The sequence below is a fragment of the Corvus cornix genome, chromosome 8 (assembly GCF_000738735.6).
Source record: "Corvus cornix cornix isolate S_Up_H32 chromosome 8, ASM73873v5, whole genome shotgun sequence".
Taxonomy (NCBI): Eukaryota; Metazoa; Chordata; class Aves; order Passeriformes; family Corvidae; genus Corvus; species Corvus cornix.
In genome coordinates this window covers 16,250,387-16,269,641 of record NC_046338.1, presented here as the reverse complement: position 1 = coordinate 16,269,641, position 19,255 = coordinate 16,250,387, and the positions used below count along the sequence as shown (strand labels likewise).

General features: G+C 44.5%; 1 long non-coding RNA gene across 1 annotated transcript; it reads left to right on the top strand.

The window, feature by feature from the left end:
* Positions 1-104: 104 nt before the first annotated feature.
* LOC120410357 lies at positions 105-18,833 on the top strand. Its single transcript, XR_005602433.1, has 5 exons — positions 105-248; positions 2,690-2,868; positions 9,604-9,782; positions 15,731-16,004; positions 18,509-18,833. It is a non-coding gene; the product is annotated as an uncharacterized LOC120410357 (long non-coding RNA).
* The last annotated feature ends 422 nt before the right edge of the window (positions 18,834-19,255 follow it).

Below are 19,255 nucleotides of genomic sequence, written 5' to 3'. Positions count from 1 at the left end.
GAGTTCTGTGATTTCAGGAAGCAGAGCAGGAGCCACGCTCCTGTGTCAGCACTGCCCATGCAGAAGGCGTGGCCAGCCACATGCAGGGGAGATGGCTTTGACACAGAGGTTGTGGTGAGGGTAAATTATGTAATATTAACACACAAATGCTTTCCCTTGCCTTGCCAGGGACTTATTCCCAAGTACAGTTGTGTTCACGTCTTCCTCAGGCTCAAGATCAGAAGCTAAAGAAAGAAGACATGTATCAGGTGGGTTTTTTTCTTCTTTCTTTGCAAGTTCCCACTGTGAACATAGGACCAGTTTTAAAACAACTGCTGAGTTTGATGGGGAATTTCATGTGTTTTGAACTGTGTGAGAGGGTAACTATTTGGTAGATAAGTCGTCATGTTAAAGGCCGGGAAACTGCAGTGAACCTGTGTGATTCTTAAAGCTGCTTGGTCCAGCAGTTGTGTATTTTTAATTTCTTGGCTTATTTCCGAAAAATGGAGGATCTTATGCTGCAGCACGTATAAGAGACCCTAGAAACCTGCTAGGTAGAGCTGATTGCTTGTGAAAGGTCTTAATCTCCTCAGACTGTTTCAGGCTGTGCTGTTCACCTAGGATCCTTTATCCAGTTAAAAAGTTGTTCAGCATGTGAAATACCAGGCTCCTGGTGTTTCTTAGTGAGCTTCATGTGCTGGCCAAATTCCACTCAAATGCACCCCAGCTGCCTGTGCCAGCAGTGAGGCTTCCCAGGAACAGCAGCTCCTTGCTGGCAGCAGCGGGAAGGTCCAGGGCAGCATTCGGACATGGGCTCACTTCTCTTACAGCAGAAGGTTACAAGTGTCACTTGTAAGGGTTTCCTTCATGCACTTTGAGCCTTTCCAGGCAACTGTGGTGGAACCTTCCTTCTCAACTCCATGTGTGTGGTAAGATACCAAACTGTATTACAGCCCTTGCAATACTCATGTTGTCACAGCATATTGTGGCACTCAAGATACAAATGTCCTTTTATTTTCACTAAAGCACTGCAAGCAGCGCTGACAGCAAAGCAGCAATATATGCTGTCTGTGCTTGGATAATAAATATTGCTGGCTTGAAATTCTTCTGCACACTGGGCCTGGATTGTGTTTTACCACATCACAGGATACAGTGACAACAAAGGTGTTCCTTTCCCTTAGCATAAGGTAAACAACAAACAAGCAAAGCTAGTTTGGCTGTCACTGTGATGATCAGCACCTCCATCCAGGAACACCAAGACTCAGCATTGCTTTCATTTCACAAACAGAGGTAATGGCAAAGCCACTTCCCTCCTAGCTATCAAAAGCTTATAAAGAGACTGTTTCATCTGAAGCTTTGTGTAGGCACATCATACAAATACTTCACCAGAATACGTTGGAACTGTGGCATTTTGCTACTTTCTTCACCACTGCAGAGCAATTACCAATGTAGCCACCAGTCATTTTCAAAGGGATTTTCATCCTGCATTTCCTTTTATGGTTTTGGTTTTTTTATTCTAATATTGCCTTTCTTCTACCCACTCCCCACTGCGACTGAAGGGCAAAGCTTAGTCTAACAAGAGCTAAATAACGCACAAAGACATATAGGTAATGTTGCAGCTTTGAAGTCCAATCTAGGAAGAATGAAGGCTCCTGCAAGTTCAATGCTCTATTGGAGGTTTTCTGGAGTTGAAGAGTAACAAATACACAAAATGATGTATTTTAAGGAGCAACATCATCCTAGAAGCTGCTGACCTATTTGCCCAATAGAAAGTGACAGAGGAGTTGCAAGTTTTCTCCTCTTCTGCTGTAAGTGAAGCTGGATGCCTGACCCTTTGTTATCAGTAGTTTGCAGATACTTGAGGCACCTCACTTCACAGGTGGCCCCAAGGAGATGGATGATTGGATTTTAGGTGAGTGGTCCAGCCAACGTAATTTCTTTCCTCTCTCAGGTTTTCCATGGCAGGACCTTTTCCAGGTGCTGCTGGGCATATCCACAGTTTCTGCTGCTCAGGAAGTTGGTGGGTCCTGGGTCTTGGTGGACCCAATGTGCTCCAAGTGCTCCTCCTCTGAGCCTTGCCACCAGCTTCTGGCACACTGCCCACCTGTGCTATGGCCACTGCATGGCTCCTGGGCAGGATGGTAGGTCACCTGTTCTGGTGTGGGTACTTAGCATGGGCCATTCACTTAAGAGTTGATGATCCTTCTGGGTCCCTTCCAACGCAGACTATTCCATGATTATTGCATTTTTTGTGAAAGGTCATTGGAGGAAAATAATTTCACACCACTATCAGCAAGATTTTGGATGGGGGGGACCACTGATAGGGAAAAGCCCTACAGCTGGAGCGGCCCATGGGAAGCTCTCAGCCAAAACCTGGAAACAAAATCTGATACAGATCTAATAGGGCTCAAAACCAAAAGATGATGTTTGATATGAGATGATCCAGACATTTGAATGAATCTGCTTCTAGTATAACAAGAAGATGGAAAGTCTCCTTTCTTGGAGGGAAAAAAGTTAAGCAAAAATCAGATCAGATTGGTAGAGGAGAAAGTAGAGTTGGAACTCCTGAAGGATGAGGGAAAGCAAGAGGCTTGGTCAGGCTGCAAGACAGCTGGAGAAGGGGGGAAAAATGTCTGTGTTGTTGGAGAGACACTGAAGAGGTCTGCTGCTGTAGCCAACTGTTTTTCATGCAATTTTTTTCTTCCCTAAGACCAGGGGCCAATATTCTACTGCGTTTCCACAAGGCTCACTTCTCTTCAGATTCTCCAGACCAAGTCTCTGGTGGTGATGTTCTTGGGCTGATCAACCCTCCTGCAAGCAGCTAAGGACATGCATATGCCACTGTGAGAAGAGGAATATACATGCTTTAGGAAAGGACTTTATGGCAAGGTGAGGAAACCTCAGCAAGTTCCCAATGGTCCTGCTGCCCTGCCTTTCCTCCACATCCCAGTCGGTAGCTATCCTTGCAAAGTTGGATGCCCCACTGTAGCCAGGAATTGGGGACAGCTCCCTGTGGCACTGTCTGGGGAGCAGCCCATAGTACCTGTGTGCTACTCTCCTGAGCCCATACTCTGAATGAAGCAGAAGACAGCCAGAAGAAACAAGTGCTGTTTTTCACTGCATCAGCAAGGCAGCTGGGGCAGTGGTGCAATGGCAAAGGGGATTCGTGTGCAGGAATGTCTGACCATGCCATGGGAGAGTGGACGGGAGAGGGGAGCGCTGCTCCCAGGGCTGCTGCGTGCGACCTGGCAGAGCCCCATCTCAATTATTTCCAGGCAGCGTCATGCTCCCTTCGCAGCCCACAGAGCCACCAGGCAGGCTGCCAGCAGAGGCAGCATTTTGGCAGGTTTTTAAACGCTGACTGAGCGAGTGTGTGGCAGGCCATTTGTACCATATGGCACCCAAGAGCTAATCCGGGAGAGGGTGCTGGGCAGTGAGGGGGGCCAAAGCTGAAATGCCATTTAGAAGTGAAACATCAGCCCAAGTGGCACAAGGCCATAAAGCCAAACAATGAAAGAGACCAGGGGTGGGAAGGGAGCTGGGGAGCAGAGGATGGCCGTGCTCTTGAAGCCAACCAAATTTCCTTACCTCCACTGTCCATATTCACTGAGTGCTTAGAAATGCTGTTATGTTGAGTATAAGCATATATTATAAATATTGAAATGGAGATCTCAATATATATGATGTATTTTGTATGCATGTGTTGCTCTGCTCTGGGAAACTCAATGAAGAGAAAGAAGAGCTGTGCAGAAAAATACATTTCTGGCTCTGCCCTGGAATGGGGAGCTGGTACTGATGGCTGCTGTTGCCATGATCTGTATGTAGTAGAAACTATTGATCTCAAAGGGAACCATCAACTGAGAGAATGGGAATCCTGACCTTCAGCTGGTATTGACCGTTTTGGCCCTGGGAAGTCAAGTAGATCTGGTCCATGGTCATCTTGCCTTTGAAAGGATGTTTTATCCTCCAAAGATCAATTGATAGAGTTTTCATTTACAGTCTTGTATTAAACAAATGACATTGTGTAATCGTTTGCTCTCTGCTCTTGGGCTCTAATGGATAGCACTTGTCACAGTTATTGATTTTTCTTCTCTTACAGAAATCTAGTACTTCAGGAATATTGAGTCAAGCTATTATCCAGACAGGTGCCAGCCCTCTGAATGACAGACAACAGGCTATTGTCACTGTAAACACTTGATAGGTGGCAAAAAAAAGTAGCAAGAGTGTAATTTATGCACTAAAATACTATAAATAGGATAGGCTTGGTAGTTCTTTCAAGCCTTAGCTTATAAAGAAGATAGGATTTGTTATGCTGGAATAGACTGATTTCTTGTGTGCTCCCTTCACTGTGGTAACTGTGACCAGATGCCCTGGTGGATGGCTCCAGTGAGCTGATCCCCACAGTGAGCAGGTTATTCCCAGGTTTATGAGTTTCATCTGAGCAGAGCAGGAATGCTTGTACTGACCTGGGTGTTGCTGATGTCAGAAACTTGGGGACACTTCACACTGTTCCTTTCCTTCTTGGGATGTCACTGCATTTTTGGATCACTGCTGTGTTGGATGACTGCCTTGGATGAAGATGTCCAAAACAACAAGAGGTTGCAGCAATTTTAAACTCCCCCAAGGTATAGGTAATGAAATTTGTCTTCATTTGTCTTCAAATCTTGTCCTCACCATATTTAATTTGTGTTTTCTTTAATGTACAGGTGAAGGGTGGTAGTTCTGCTGATCTGCCATGTGTCACATGTGTATGCTGCCTCCTCCCAGCATGAGGGTGCAGAGACCCGTGGGGCTGGAGCAGGATGGCACAGTGTGGTCCTGTCTCAAGCAGCTTTCAATGAAAATGAGCATTGGCTTGGTCTGGGTAAGGAAAAATGCCCAGGATTCTTGTCTTGGCAAAGGGAAGCTGGTAAAGTTTAGAAGCAAGTCATGAACTGGTGATCTAAAATTAAAATACTAGAAAAGGATGCCCAAAAGGAACAATCAGAGTGTGTTTCTGCTTAGCTATCTGTCTATTTTTCACAGAAAAATCTGATGTGAACATAAAAACAGAGAGCACTCAAACCCAGCTTCCTGGATAGAGAGAGAAGAGCTCCAGTGTGGTGGCCCTTTGTTGTATGCTCACAGGCTGCCAGGTGATGGGATGTGTAAGACACGACTGTGTGTTAGCAGCACTGCCCATGTGGTGTCTTGGGGACAAAAGTGACACTGTGCTTGTCCCTGGTGCCACTGTGTGTCACTGCCAGGGCTGCATGCTCTCACACAAAGCACTGGAGGCCATCTCACCTCTACCACAGCTCCTCTGCCACAGCTCACCTAGCTTAGTGGCTTCCTACAACATCTCCCAGTTCAAAAGAAACTAAACCTGCTATGCTTATTTGACTCAGAGGAGCTGGTTAGTATGCACATCATTTCTGCATCTGCACAGCACTTGAATAGCCTGGGCCTTTTCTTATTACACCAGTGAATAGCAGGCTTACACAAGCAAGTGAAATCAGCTTCCACATCAGGAGGAAGAGAAATCTGCAGTTGTTGGGGAAAACCTTTCAGGTATTTAGAGCTGTTAAGTTGTCTGAAGCAGTTGTTGGTTATAATACCACCTTTGTCCATGGCTTGCTGTTTAACAGCACAGTGTGTTGGTGCCAGTGATCCCACACATTGTTGTCAATGCAGGTGGTGGTGGAGAAGGCTGTGTGTGTTTAAAAAGGGCTTGGGAGCAGCTTAACAGTTAACATCAAAAATACCTTTGAGTGTGTCTGCCCCATTCCAGTTGCCTGACTCCATGAAGCAGCTTTTCCCTTCCAGCTTTGGGCTCTGCACCCTTCCAGCTAACAACCCTCGATAGGTCCCATCTGAGTTTTAAATTTCAAAACACTACTTCTGATGCTTCCTCCTCTATCTCCCCCTCTACTCCTATATTCTTGGTGCATCTGGCTTTTTCCTTAGGCTCGAGTCCTGTCTAAGCCTGGTCAGTGATTCTGCTTCTTGTGAGATCCTACTCTGAGCTTTGCCATCACTCCCTGTGGAAGGGAGGTTTTGCAGGCTCTTTCAGATGTCTGAGCTGCCAGGTTATCTACTTTCTTGCTGCGTGTGTTAAAAGAAGCAGCTGGTTTATCTGATAGTATCTGCTGTTGTAAACTGTGCTGCTAATTGTTCACCATTTAGATATTTGCCTTTTCTTAATGCTTCCTCTGCTGTCTCACCAGTCAGATTTCCCAAATAGCAAGGGAGCACCTTGGTCATTTTTCCTCTTGACTAAATCCTTTACACTTTCTCACTTCTCTTCAGCAGTTCCAGAAAGAATATCTTCTAGGGAAAAAGTAGCTGTATAGCTGTATTTTAATCAGGCCTCCATTGCATCCATGTATGCAGCCCTTGCTGGTGTAATGCACTCAGTTATCCCTGTGTTCAGCACATCGGCCAACCACCATTTGAGTTTTCTTTCTTTTGTTTCTCCTTCACTCCTGCATCCTCCTTCCTGCTGCTGGGAAGGGTTCTCCACAGATCCAACCCCTGGATGCAGGCGGCACAGGGATGTTGGACAGGGCAGCTCCTTGCAGCACCTGGACGTGGAGGTCTTGCAGCAGTAACACATGCTGCTCCATGAAACCAGGGCTGGATCCTGTGCAGGTTGTAAGTGCCTTCAGCTCCTCCCTCCCAACCTCTGTCTGGAGGCATGAATTCCTTAGGAAAGCTTTGTCTGCTGACATGGAAGACAAAATTATTACCTGTCTTTTGTTTAGCTACATATTGCCCCGAAAACAGATTTCTGGACCCCCAAAACAATGCAAATACATTAAAAAAACTATTATAAAAGAGAGATGCTAAAGTTAATCTGGATATTTAAATCATAAAACTTTAATCAAATTATTAAGTTCAAGTCTAGATACAGGCTATTTCACTGAGCTTTAGTGTATTTCCCCTTTAGAAGATATTCTAATTTATGACTGCTTAAGTAGAAGGTACAATAGTTTGCATAAAAAAATGGAACTGGAGGTCCTTTCACTGCACTGTAGTGCTGCAAGTGTATCTACCATCTCCTGTCAAATGTTCATCTTTTTTGAATCCCCAAATTCTTTTTTTACAAAGTGGTAAGCTTGAACCAGGGCTACGAACCAGGATTTATATAGTTGTTTCAGGAATTGTTTTTTTAAAACCACGGGACAATAAAAACTTGACTAGAGGACTGCAGCTCCTTGTCCTGGAGGGAACGAAAGCCCTGTTGGTTTTTGTAGAGGTGGCTCACCTGATGATAAAGGCACTGCTTGGAATATTTTGCAGATTGGCGTTTCTGTTTGTTGATTCCATATTAAACAGAATAACCAAGCATGCTGAAGGTAAAGCCCTCGTTTAATTAACCCTCTTGGTGTAGTACCATGTGATTAAATGTGACTGAGCTGCTCCTTGGGGCTTCTGCTACTGAAAATACTAACAATAATCATTTGTTTTCTTTTTATATTTAAACACATTATTGCATAGCTTGGTGCAGAGATAATTACCAATTTTATCTCCTGCGTTTTTCTAATGTTCATTAATAACAATAAAGGGTTGTAGGTTAAAAACTCATTTAATTGCCTTTATGTTAATGACATTATGAATAGCCTTAGCTACAAGATTTTAATTCTGTCCAGTATCCTGTTTCTCAGTAAAGCCCCAGGAGAGCTGCTCATTTTATCAGCATTACTGATTCAGAGTTTTTCCTTGCAGGTGGGTTTTTGTACATAATCAGAATTAATGCACAACACATTTTGCAAGGAACAGAGTAGAAGCTCTCTGAATAAGTAATTAACTAGAGTGCCCAAGGAAAAATGCCTGAGCAAATTTTTTAGCATATTCATAAAACATTAAGAAGAGTCACAAACACAGTGGAAACAATTTACTGATAATATGCTTTCATGCCATTTTCTAACTCTCTTCCTTTTTTCTCTCCTTCTCTTTCCCTTTTAATGAATGGAGTAAAAAACCCTGGAAATTTCAGCTCTCATTAAGGAGCACCTGCCCTTGGAACAGATTATATTCAGAGCTGCAGTGGACAAGGACTTATTGGAAGATAAATGGAAGTCAATACTAGGCTTTTTCAAAGTAAACAAAAAATAGACTTTTCTCCTCCACAAATAGCCTCCTCTCTACACCACCTCCTTAGTGCTGAAAAATGGAAGGAAAGATTATCTCAGTTACTTCTGTGCCTAGTGATAGTTAAAACTAATAGATCCCTCAAAGATGCTGATGGGGTGCAGTGTGTTTGGAATATGCTGGTGTGGGTCCAGGTACTTCCATTGTTTGGGTTGAGTAAAGTATGTGGGTCTGGCCCTTACATGCAGGGTAGATGAAATACTTCCTTATTGGTAGCTCAGCCATAGGATCTGTCTGTTCTGACTCCCTGTCCTCTAGTTTGGCATAGGGATCTCAGCAGTGTCTCGTCTCTGCTGGATGCTACACTGCAGTGATTGCTGCAACCAAATGGAAAATGCTGGGCTGGGCAGCTGGAGCAACCCAACAGCACTAGAGAGAATGCAACTTCTAGGCAGTTGTGGGCTCCTCTGTCTCCCTCCTCTAACCACTCTCTGCAGTGCCAGGAAGGGCTCCCTGCCTTGCTGGTCCCTGCTTGGCTTCAAACCCAACAGCTGCAGCCCCTTGTGTGGGAGCAGGCAGTGGTCCTGCTGCCCTGGCTTCCGGCATCTCCAGGCTGAGAGATGGCGCTGTGGAGGCACCCAAAAAGGGGCACGTGTAACTCACCGTGTTAGCCTGAGTAGAGATGGGTGATGCCATAGCTGTAGGCAGTGGGTAGTCAGCATTGCAGTCCTTAATCATTGAAAGTCTGGAGCAGAGAAGTGAGATGATCTTAAATATCTTAATGTCTTAAAGGTGCTTGTTCATGTCTTTTATCATCGGCTCTTGAGATTTTGCTCATGGTCACACAGACCCAGAGTTCAGTGAGGCTGCCATCCTCAGGTGGTCAAGTGGTTCTGGGGGCCAGAGCTACCTCAGGAAAATGGTGAGTCCTCCAAAGCTTGATGCTAGAGCTGCGGCAGTGAGGCTGCAGGGCTCCAGTCTGCACACAAAGAGAGAAGACCAAGCATGTCCCAGGTGGTAGCAAAATGTCATAGTGGGCAAGGGCTTCACCCTCTCCTTCTGGGGTGACAGAACTGACCTGGAGGGCTTTTCCCTGTAAAGGTGAAAATCTTGGGTGGTTTTTCTGGGGACTGCTGGATCAGCCCATGCTGATCTGCTGGTTGTGGTGGTTCCTCATGAAGAGGCAGTGGTGTGATGGGCTATCAAGGACCGTCGCTTCAGTTCAGCACGAAAGCAGTGAGCTGGAGCAAAGGTCCTGCCCTGCCAAGCCTGGCCTGTTTGCCACTGAAATCCCCGCCAGCAACTGTTTCTTTAATGATCTTTTTGACAGGCAGAGAAAGCACCATTGTTTGCTTAGTTTGCTTTAAAAATAGATTTCTAAATTTGCAAGCGACAGTTCAATGAGTGTCTGAAACCTGGTGCCCCAGGGTGTGTGGGAGCACCAGTAGCCACAAACATGGCACGAGCTTGTGGGGAAATGGCAGCACTAGGGAGGCTAATGTGATTAAGTCGTGTACAACTCAATTAGTTTCCCTTTTTCTCCCATGGTAGGTGGCAGGCCTGGCTGGTCACTTGCTGGTGGATGGAGACATTGCATTCAAGGTCGCACCGAGTGCACAGTGGCACTGAAGTCACACAGTTTCAGTTTGACCCTGGCCATGCAGGGCCACTCTTGCAGAGCTGGGAGCAGAGGACAAGCAGCCCTCCGGGTCTCCATTCTACATTAAAAGGTAAATCTTGGCAGGCAGCATCCTTCTGCCAAGTGAGGACAGTACTCAAAATGCTGAAATTTGCCTAGAGACGGCTTTTCACATCAGGGTTTAACCAGCAAGGCTACTGGAGAGCTAAGTGGGAGAGTGCTTTGCCTGTGCTAGTGCACAGACTGAGTGTGGATACCCAGTGCAACTAAAGCCCTCCTACTCTCCTGTTTAAAACAGCAAGAAAGCAGAATCTGTTTTCTAGCACCAAAGACATCAGAACAGAGTGTTACCCATTTAACTGAAACACCTGACTGAAGAGACAGGACCAGGAGCTGAAACATCCATGTGCCTATGATGGGCACCATGTTTTCACACAGAGTTTTGGAATGCAGAGGTGTCCTGAATGTAGAAGGGAGCAGGCACATTGGCATGGGCAAGGGAAAGACAAGACTCATTATGGGGGAAGGAGATCCCAGAGAACAGCAGAAGCTGTGGCCAGTCCCCATCCCGGCCACACAGCTTGGTTCCACCAAGTCGTACTTCCAAGTGGACAGGACAGGGTCACAAATCCCAAAAAGCCTCAGGCTAAAATCAGTCTATTCTGCAAAATTCTGGGAGGATTAAAAACTGGGGTGGGGGTGGAGGGACTGCCACGTGGTCATCTGGACAGTCTGGAGACATCCTGCTTTGTTTTGACCCTTTTTCAATTGTCTTATGACTCTCTACCTTACATTTTGAAATGAAAGGCCATTTTTACGTGACCAAAGTGGATTGCTTTCACCAGAAAAATTTGGAAATGTGCATTTTCTCCCCACAGTTAGGGAAAGACTAAACCTGAACTTCCTTTCTTAAGAAAGCTCCCTCAAATAAATGTTTTTTTTTTCCAAAACTGCAGAGCAGTTCTCCACTGAGCCTACCTTAACCTGTGCCCTGGGTGACTGTGCTTTGTGGCTTGGTGCGATGGGATCTGAGTGGTTACTTGGGAAGAAACATCTGTTACATGGTAGGACATCCAGCAACCAAATGACAGCTTAATTTCTGTCTATGGGTGAGATAAAACTGGATTCTGACAGTTCTGACTTATGAAAGGAAAGCATTTTAAGAAAGTATGCATTTTGTACCTTTTATTTTTAAGTAGAATTATTTTCTGACCTAATACTTGCAGCCTAAAATCACTGTGTCAGAGTACCACCTTTCCCTGTTTAATGGTAAGATGTAACTTGTGCTTCCACTCTTCATTAATTTGTGTTTTGTGTGCATCTAACTATGCAACCCCTAGGCTTTTGATTGTATGTTACACCATTTACTATTATAACAACTTAGCCATCAGCAAAAAAATCCTTGAAATGAGACCAAGCTACTTCTGAATATCTGCATTAGATATTTGAGTCTTGGAGCTAGCTCTGTAAAAGGTAGGGATTTAAAAATAACAAAACAAAACCCGTGAAAATTATCCAATCCATGAAAAATATGCAGCCTCAGCAACATGGAATCACAGCAGGTACACTCTGTCGGTGCAGAAGTGATTGCAAGCCCCGACTTGGGGTGGGGTCTAACAAAAGGGTTAATGCCTGGGAGGCACCCGCGTGTGGTAGCCCCTTGCCAAGGTCAATGGGAGCCCTGCCTGCTGAGCTCACGCAGGATCAAGCTCTGTTTTTCCATGATGTTTAACACAATTGGGTAATGCAGTGGTTTCTTTGCACTCTCTAAGTCCATTTTAAAAAATATTGCTTTACTGCAAATGACCTAATCTATTTCATTATTAAATATAAAATCATGGAGAAATTACTTATGCAATCTTCTCTATCTTTTTTTTTTGTGGGGGTGCAGGAAGAGGAAGATAGGTAATTGCTTTTAAATAATGCTTTGTACTTAAATGCTAATTTGATATTGTGAGTTGACCCTTTTCTTAAAGCTAGGCATATTCTCTAACATTTTGTGGTGGTAAATATGTAGACCTACCACTTACCCAGTAACAAGCAAGCATATTTGCAGTAGATTGGAAAAAATGAAAACAAACTAATGTATATTTTTCAACTTCCTGGTGCTTTAACCTTTCTTAAGAAAAGACTCGGGGGACATAATTGAAGGAAAGTGTTTTTCTTTAGCAGATGGATTGCTTTGCTCAGATAATATTTTAGTTATGCCAATAAAATGAAGGGTACCCAGAAAACCATGAAACTGCCAGCAGTTGTTAGTGTACGACTATTACCAAGGCAGAAATGAGGCCAGAGCAGTGATAAATGTGCACATCTCTCCCTCCATCAGCTGAGGAATGACCTGGATACACTTTACATCTGAGCACCAAGTGGGCCAACATTTTTCACAGCAGCACTTAATAGTGGACATTAACTTAGCCCTCTCCAAAAGGGCTGACCTGGAGGCTACCCTCTGTGGTTCTCCAAATTGTAATCACTTCTGCAGTCTGTAATTTTATCAAATCGCATGCACCTTTTCCAGCCACTTATTGGCCAATTAAGTCAAGTTCTCACTGAGGGGGTCCAGCTGGCTTCAAGTTATCTTAGATGAATTGATTGAAGACATTGTGCAATCTATGAACCCAGTTTAATGATCTAGGTGATAATACTTGTAATTCTTCTCAGTCAAGGGAATTTGCTGCAGCTGTTGTCTGCAAATCCGTGTTCTGATACAGTGAAGTACCAGAAGAGCGTTAATCCGCCCTCAGAGTTTATAGTGATGGCTGCATTGTGAAATGGGAAATTTAACATTCACATAGCATTGCCAAGCAGAGACAATTTTTTTGTTGATGTGTTTTTATTTTATTCTGTTGTGAGTGTTAAAGAGGTTACGTGGAAGAATACATTATTGATAATACTTAAAATTGGAGACTGTACAGCAGTATGAAACAGCCTACTAAAATATTGCATAAAATGTTTGAGCTGGAAAATGAGGTTTGCCTCAGAGCATGAATATACCATTTTTAAAATTTGGAGGTGGAGCAGAGCTCCAGAAATAAAGCCACTGGGCCTGATCTACTCCCTAAGATATTCCAACTATCTGGAGTCAGTTTTGCTATTCAGGAGTTATGCTGGTATAAATGAGACAATAATTTCTGTCTCTTTTAAAAAGAATTATAAATCTTTTATAGATGACATAAATAAATACATGGGAACAGGTGCTACTTTCAGGCATGCTAACATAAATCAGGAATAACCTCGCACTTACATGATGTAAACTGATGAAGAATCTGCCTCTGAGACTGGATTCCTTCCCCAGGTTCAGAGCACTTGAAGTGCAAATGAAGGAATGCCATACACTCCAGGCCTGTGTCAGAGTATCTCCAAGACCTGCAGCTGACTGCATGAGGACCTGTGAAAACAAAGACATAATCATATTTTCTTGCTTTGGTGGTATATGCCTCTTTTCTGATCCCCAGGAAAGTTAATCCTTCCCCTATGAAACAATAATGCAGCTAGTGCTAGGTAATATTTCTCATGTTGAAAATTCAAACTATTTAGTAATGAAATATCCTATAGTGCATCTGTGAAATTTCTGTTTGTGAAAGGAGGTGGCTGGGGTTTGATTTCCCTGAAAAAGCAGCAGCTGCCATATTAATTTATGCTGTGCTGCAGACACCCATTTGCTTCTCAGTCACAAGGACTTCTCTTCCACACAGTGTGACCGAGCCCAGCTCTGCCAGTGCCCATCTTGCTGAGCAGCTCTACTGCTTTTGATGAGATTTCTTCTTTTCCTTTTCTTTTTTTTCTTTTTGCTGGGAAAAATCACTTTTTATGGGTTTTTTTTCAGAGAGTTGTGTGAGGTTTCCAGCCCCATCCAGCTCTCCACATGCTCTCATCTGCTGAACCTGACATCAGAAATGTCTCAGCTGCCATGGGCAGCGGAGTGTGCTGGGTGAGCAAGGCCCTTTTCCCCACCACAGCCTCAACCCACCTTCGTGTGAGGCCAAACCTGGAGTTCAGAGGGGTTTCTCACTGTGTATGTGGACTTGGATCAAGCTGGCAAACCCAGGTCTGTTAGTCAACTTACTGTATGCATTTCAAGCATGAGTCTTTGGGGATTTGAAAAGTGTTGTAAAGATGATATAAAATGAGGGTCTTCTCTCCTGAGAATTTGACTGGCTGAAGGAGGTTGTGTGCTCCACATATTGAAGAAATGGAGCTGTTTTGCCTAGGTGTGCTGCTGTTGTACCTGGTGAAAGCTGTCCTACCTCTGGGAGGTCCCTTTTCCAGTGGCAAACCAGGGATGATGGCACCAACTTATGCAGATGGCTTCAAGTTCAGGACATTTGGTGTCAACATCATTGTGGGTGGGTTGGACTGAATCCCTGTGGATTCACAGGCCCTGTCTGGGTTCCTGGGCCACCTCCCCGGGGAAGGTGGGCCCATAGTGAGGGTCCTCAAACAGCTCCTTTCCTGTGGCCCTCTCCTGCAAAAGATGCTGTGGCTGGGCTAGGGATGTCTCTGCACCATGGGCTGTACTGGCTGGGTACAACACAGATTTTCAGGGGATTTGGGGGAGAAGAAGGTCAGATCTTCGCTCTGCCATTTATGAAATTAGTGAGCCATAATTTCATACGTGCACGCAGTAGAAAATGTCTTTGATGCTAACCATAGAAAATAACTCTGAAATTAGCTGCACCAAGGGCATGCTCCTGCCTGACTGGGTTGATCTGCACAGAGCTGAGCCTTGGTGTCGCGTTGGCCATGCTTCAGTGGATGCATGTTGTACTTGCCCTGCTGTTGTTGCTCAGAAGGGAGAATTGGGCCAGGGATCTCTCCCTGTAGCAGGGCTTAGATTAAAGTATATATGACTAAGGAAGCTTGGTATGGCCACAAAGAACATCTTGTTCCCTATATTTAGCCATAGGCAATGTCAAGTACTATATGTTATATGAGTGCTTTTCTCCAGTCCTGTAGGCCTTGTTTTAGAGGTTGACTGTGTGAGTCGAAGGGCTTAGTTTTAAAATAACAGTCCTACAAAAAATATTTGGTTTTTCATCTTTGCCACCCGGAACATCAATACCCAAATGAGGGGGCTGCCTTGTATGAGACAGAAAGCAAAAGCTCTGCTCTTGCAGCTCTGCAGCGTCTCCTGCCAGGGCCAGGCACTGCCGTGGCAGCAGCCCTGGTGCAGCATTACATTTTCACCATAGATGCACTAAAAGGAGAGGTTAATTAGCATGGCTGCCTTTGATCCTCTGCTCGAGTGGGAAGAGAGAGTTTAGTCAGTAACACTAGCCAGCTTCCAAACACTTTATGGATTTTGGCAAGAGGCATCACAGTCATAACATTTGAATATTAGCCCTTTATAGCTCCGCCACACTAACAACTGCTAATTAGGCAGCTTGGACATGGCTGAGAGCTGCCTTGAACCTTGTGTAGTAATTTACACCTATGCACAGCTACAGCTCTGATATGGGAACATTTTACACCCAGTTCACATCTATGGAGACGATTAGCAGCCGTGAAGCCAGCAGAAAGCCTGATATTGCATTCCTCTTGCATTCTCCCCTCTTCTCAGCACTTAATTTTGCTTTCCTGGAAGACCCAGAGGTAGAGTGTGGGGAACCCCTGGGCTGCCATCTCATCCACCATGGAATCTTTGGAGAACTTGCTGTACTAAATCCCAGGATGGAATTTATTTCAGCAGAGCACAACCACTTTTAACTGGCCCAGGGACTTCATCCTCCAAATAACCTCCCGTAGCTTTATCAAAATCCAGAGATGTGTTTTCTCCCCATGCCAATAGAATTTCTTGCTTGGCCAACAGCAGTACTAAAGTTGAAGTGTTTGATGCTTTATACTTGAGTGTTGTTTTCTTCAGTTTTCATTTTGCTCTCCCTCTTGTGTATACAGACTTAGAAAACCACTATCCATGGTTTGCTGCCACCCCCTCCCCTTCCCCATACCTATTATTAACACTGAGGTGATGAGGTTCTCTGCTCCTCCTACAGCCATCTTCAATTAAAATAACAGCATTCTAATACTCTTCTGCAGCTGGGTTGTTTGAGGTGTGATAAAAGAAGTGGTGAGTGTGGGTCTCCTGCCCCAGAGGTCCCTGCTGCTTGCCAGGATGCTGTCACTGCTGGAATGAGCCATCAGCTGAGGCACATATCCAGAAATCTTGTACTGATGGAAGTACTCTCAGCATCACATTTCTAATGAGCATCGTGCTGGTGGTGTCCCCAGCTATAGACTTTCTCCTGCTGAAGACAAGTTGACATCTCATGGAAGAGCTCCTCCTCATCTGCTCCTCTACCCTGGCTCACAGGTAAAATGCTGGATTTTCTGAGGCTCCTTCCTCAGCTCCCTATCAGCCTTGTTTCTGAGCTGGTGGGAGCCCTTTGCTGGGCTGCGTTACCTCACTGGGAGCAGAAGTAATTTCCCATGGTCCCTGGGAAATGGGAATAACCTGGGGATCGGGACAGTGGCTGCTGGTTTGCAGTGCAAAGGAAGTGGATTCACCAGAATTAGACACTTTTTTGTTTTTTAAATAATACAATTTTCTTTTCTTTCTTTTAAAAGAAAGCAGTTGAGGCATTATATAAGCAAATGAAAAATAAAGGTCATTCTGATGGATATTTATCTGGGAAAAGTCCAAGATGGTTACCTCATTATTTCTTGGACTACTTTAAATATCTTTTCCTTATGTATACAGTCCTTGCTGCTGATGGGAATAGACCTGGATTACATTTGCAGTGATAGGTAGAAGAGTGTGAGTTTTTGCAATTTTCTTATTATTTTTATATTTAATTACTAAGATCCTGAGCTGTGGGTGCTTAATTCAAGATGTCTACAAATAGCCAGAGAACAAAGCAGGACTGTGAATTTCTGCAGGGTTTAGACTTTAGGTACTTACCATGGCTCGGGAATTTGGGCTTTTTTCTGAAAGTCTGCATTGAAGCTCTTTAATAAATAAGAAAGTTAGCAATGAAAGCTTGCAATCAAATAAACAACAAAAGGGCAAAACTGTATTTCACCTTCTGTAATTTGATCTGTAAGAAATGTAAATCATTCATCCAGAAGAGAGAGATTTTCAATTAGTCCTCTTTTCTTAAACATGCAAATCCCCCAGCCATGTTTAGCAGCACAGTTTTGCCCTAACTCTGCAGAGAATTCCCAAGCAACCTTTAATAGACGGCCATGCCTTCAGGCTTGTCCACTTATGTTTTCTCTCCTGCCTGGGCACAAGATAGATTATGCATATTATTATTCATAAGTGCCACCTATTGAAAGCATAACCACAGGCACGTTTGCAAATGGTGGGCTTGCCCCAGCTGTCCCCGCTCATGCGAAACATTCCTGCTCTCCAGCGGACCCCTCCAAACCATTCCCTCAAAATCGATGTTATTTTCTTGCCAGACATCCTGGCATGGAGAAGGACTTGCAAAATGACCCATGGACTTTAAAGGCGGCTAAAACTGAGGGGACTATTCCCCATTTTCCTCCTACAGAAGTTTTCCCAGATGATGTTTTTGTTGCCTCTCCCTGACCCCTGAGGCTACTGCTGCCTTTTAGGGTGCTGGAGAGAAGGGTTTAGCCCAGGGTGCCTGGAATCATGAAAGGCAGTGATATGATATGAAATATATGTTCTGCATTAAAGAATGTGATTTCTCTTAATGGTGCAAGAAACAATGAATAGTACAGAAGAACTAAGAAGTAAATAGATGAGAGTCTCACATGACTGGATGTTATTTGATCATTCTTAGATAAGGGGTAAATGTAAATGCTTTACAGATGAAAACTCAAGTAGTTTTAGAATAAATATATATATCTTTTAAATCTGCTGTTGCATATTAGACCATTTTCCTGAGAATATGAGTGTGTTTGTATAAAGAACAGGCTTTTCCTTTACTCACACACACAGGATACAAGCATTTTCAGTTTGCCATAAAAATGATTTTCAAAAAAGATATAATTATGAGTTAGGAATACCATTTAAATAAAAGTCTTGAATGCTAGTGGCTAGAATTAAGCATAGCCTTATGTTTCTACAAAAGGTCAATTGTGATTTTAATTACTCTTATGTAAACTAGCTGATGTTTAAACTGCAGTTATAATTAATATACATGCCTTATTGCCATGTTATTGCATTCTTGGTCATGGCAGACTTGTTGTGTCTGGACAGTCTGAACAAACATATAAATGGATGTGAACCTCTTTGGGCTGATTTTCTGTTACACCAGATTTATGGTGATACAACAGCACTAGCTCTGGCTGCTTTGCACTGAGATCAGAGTGTGGGGCAGGAGAAGTGTGTGTTCAGTGATGGGAAGCACTGCTCCAGGACAGCAGAATGGATGGCAAGGAGGTGTAAGCAAGGCCTGGAAATACAGTTGCAATGTCTTCCAGAGGGAGCAGCAGTCAGGAAATGTACAAGAGCCTTCTAGGGGTTTTTCTTCTCTCTCCGTGGAAAGGCATGGTGGGAAGTGTGTTCCCTGGTGGTGGATGGAGCTGAGCTGTGTGACAAGAGGGGTAGCCTCTTCACTCTGCAAAGGGCTCTTGTTTTTGGCTTTCAGAGAGCAGTGAAGCCTGAGAAGCTGTTACTGGAGCATCATCACTTGTGCCTAAGCACAGCCCCACTGGCAGTGGTAGCTGCAGGAGTCCCACTGCCCTTCCTGCCCTGCCCTGGAGCTCATGGGCACAGGTTTGCCTGCAGCCTAGTCCAAGTCTGCCCAAGGCATTGCTGTTCTCAGGTACCAATCAAAGAGTGGAGGCAGAATAAAAATGTTGTACCCTGATGTACATTTTCAACACCCTTTCTTTTCCCTCTAGAGGATGCAGATGCCAGTTTCTGTCTCTGAGAGGGTCCTGAGCTGGGCTCTATGTTGGCCTATCCCCGGTCCACCCCTAGCACCAACTGGGATCCAGCCAGCAACTCCCAGACACTGGCCACGATGAATTTTTTCCTTTGGAAAAAAGATCCTCACACCACACTGGAGATCAGACAGGTACCTGCTGGAAAACCCACTGAAGGGTACTGAAGCCTGACAGAGGTGTGTTTTCCCCCCATGCTGGCAGTGGCACTGGGTGGGAAGGTTAGTCCAGGGTGGTGGAGGCAACAACAACTGAAATACCCCTAAACTGAGGAAAATCAGGGCCACAGAGGCTGTCTGGTCTCATGCTGAGAGTTGGATATTGCATGCAGGTTTTTGGCATGCCCTATGGGGAATTTTTAAAAGATATGCAATTAAAGGTAAGGCATAAGGAAATGGCGCCAAATATACACTTTTAACTCCCAAATAGCTGGGCTCCCTGCTGGAGGGGGTTTTGCCTGTACCCCTGGCTTTCAGTGAAGCCTGTGGGGAAGTATGAGCATACCCATTCCTGAAGAGATGTGGGACACCCCAGAACATGCACATCTGTGCTGCTGCCCTTGGCAGAGGAGAGGAAGTTGGGAAGGAAAGCTCAATACCTCTGCTTGCTGCTGTGTGTTTGGTGGAGGTGAGCATAGGAAAAACAAATGTCTCCATTTCAAACATGCTTGACTTGTCCCTCTCTCTCCCCTGGGACTGGGGCTTC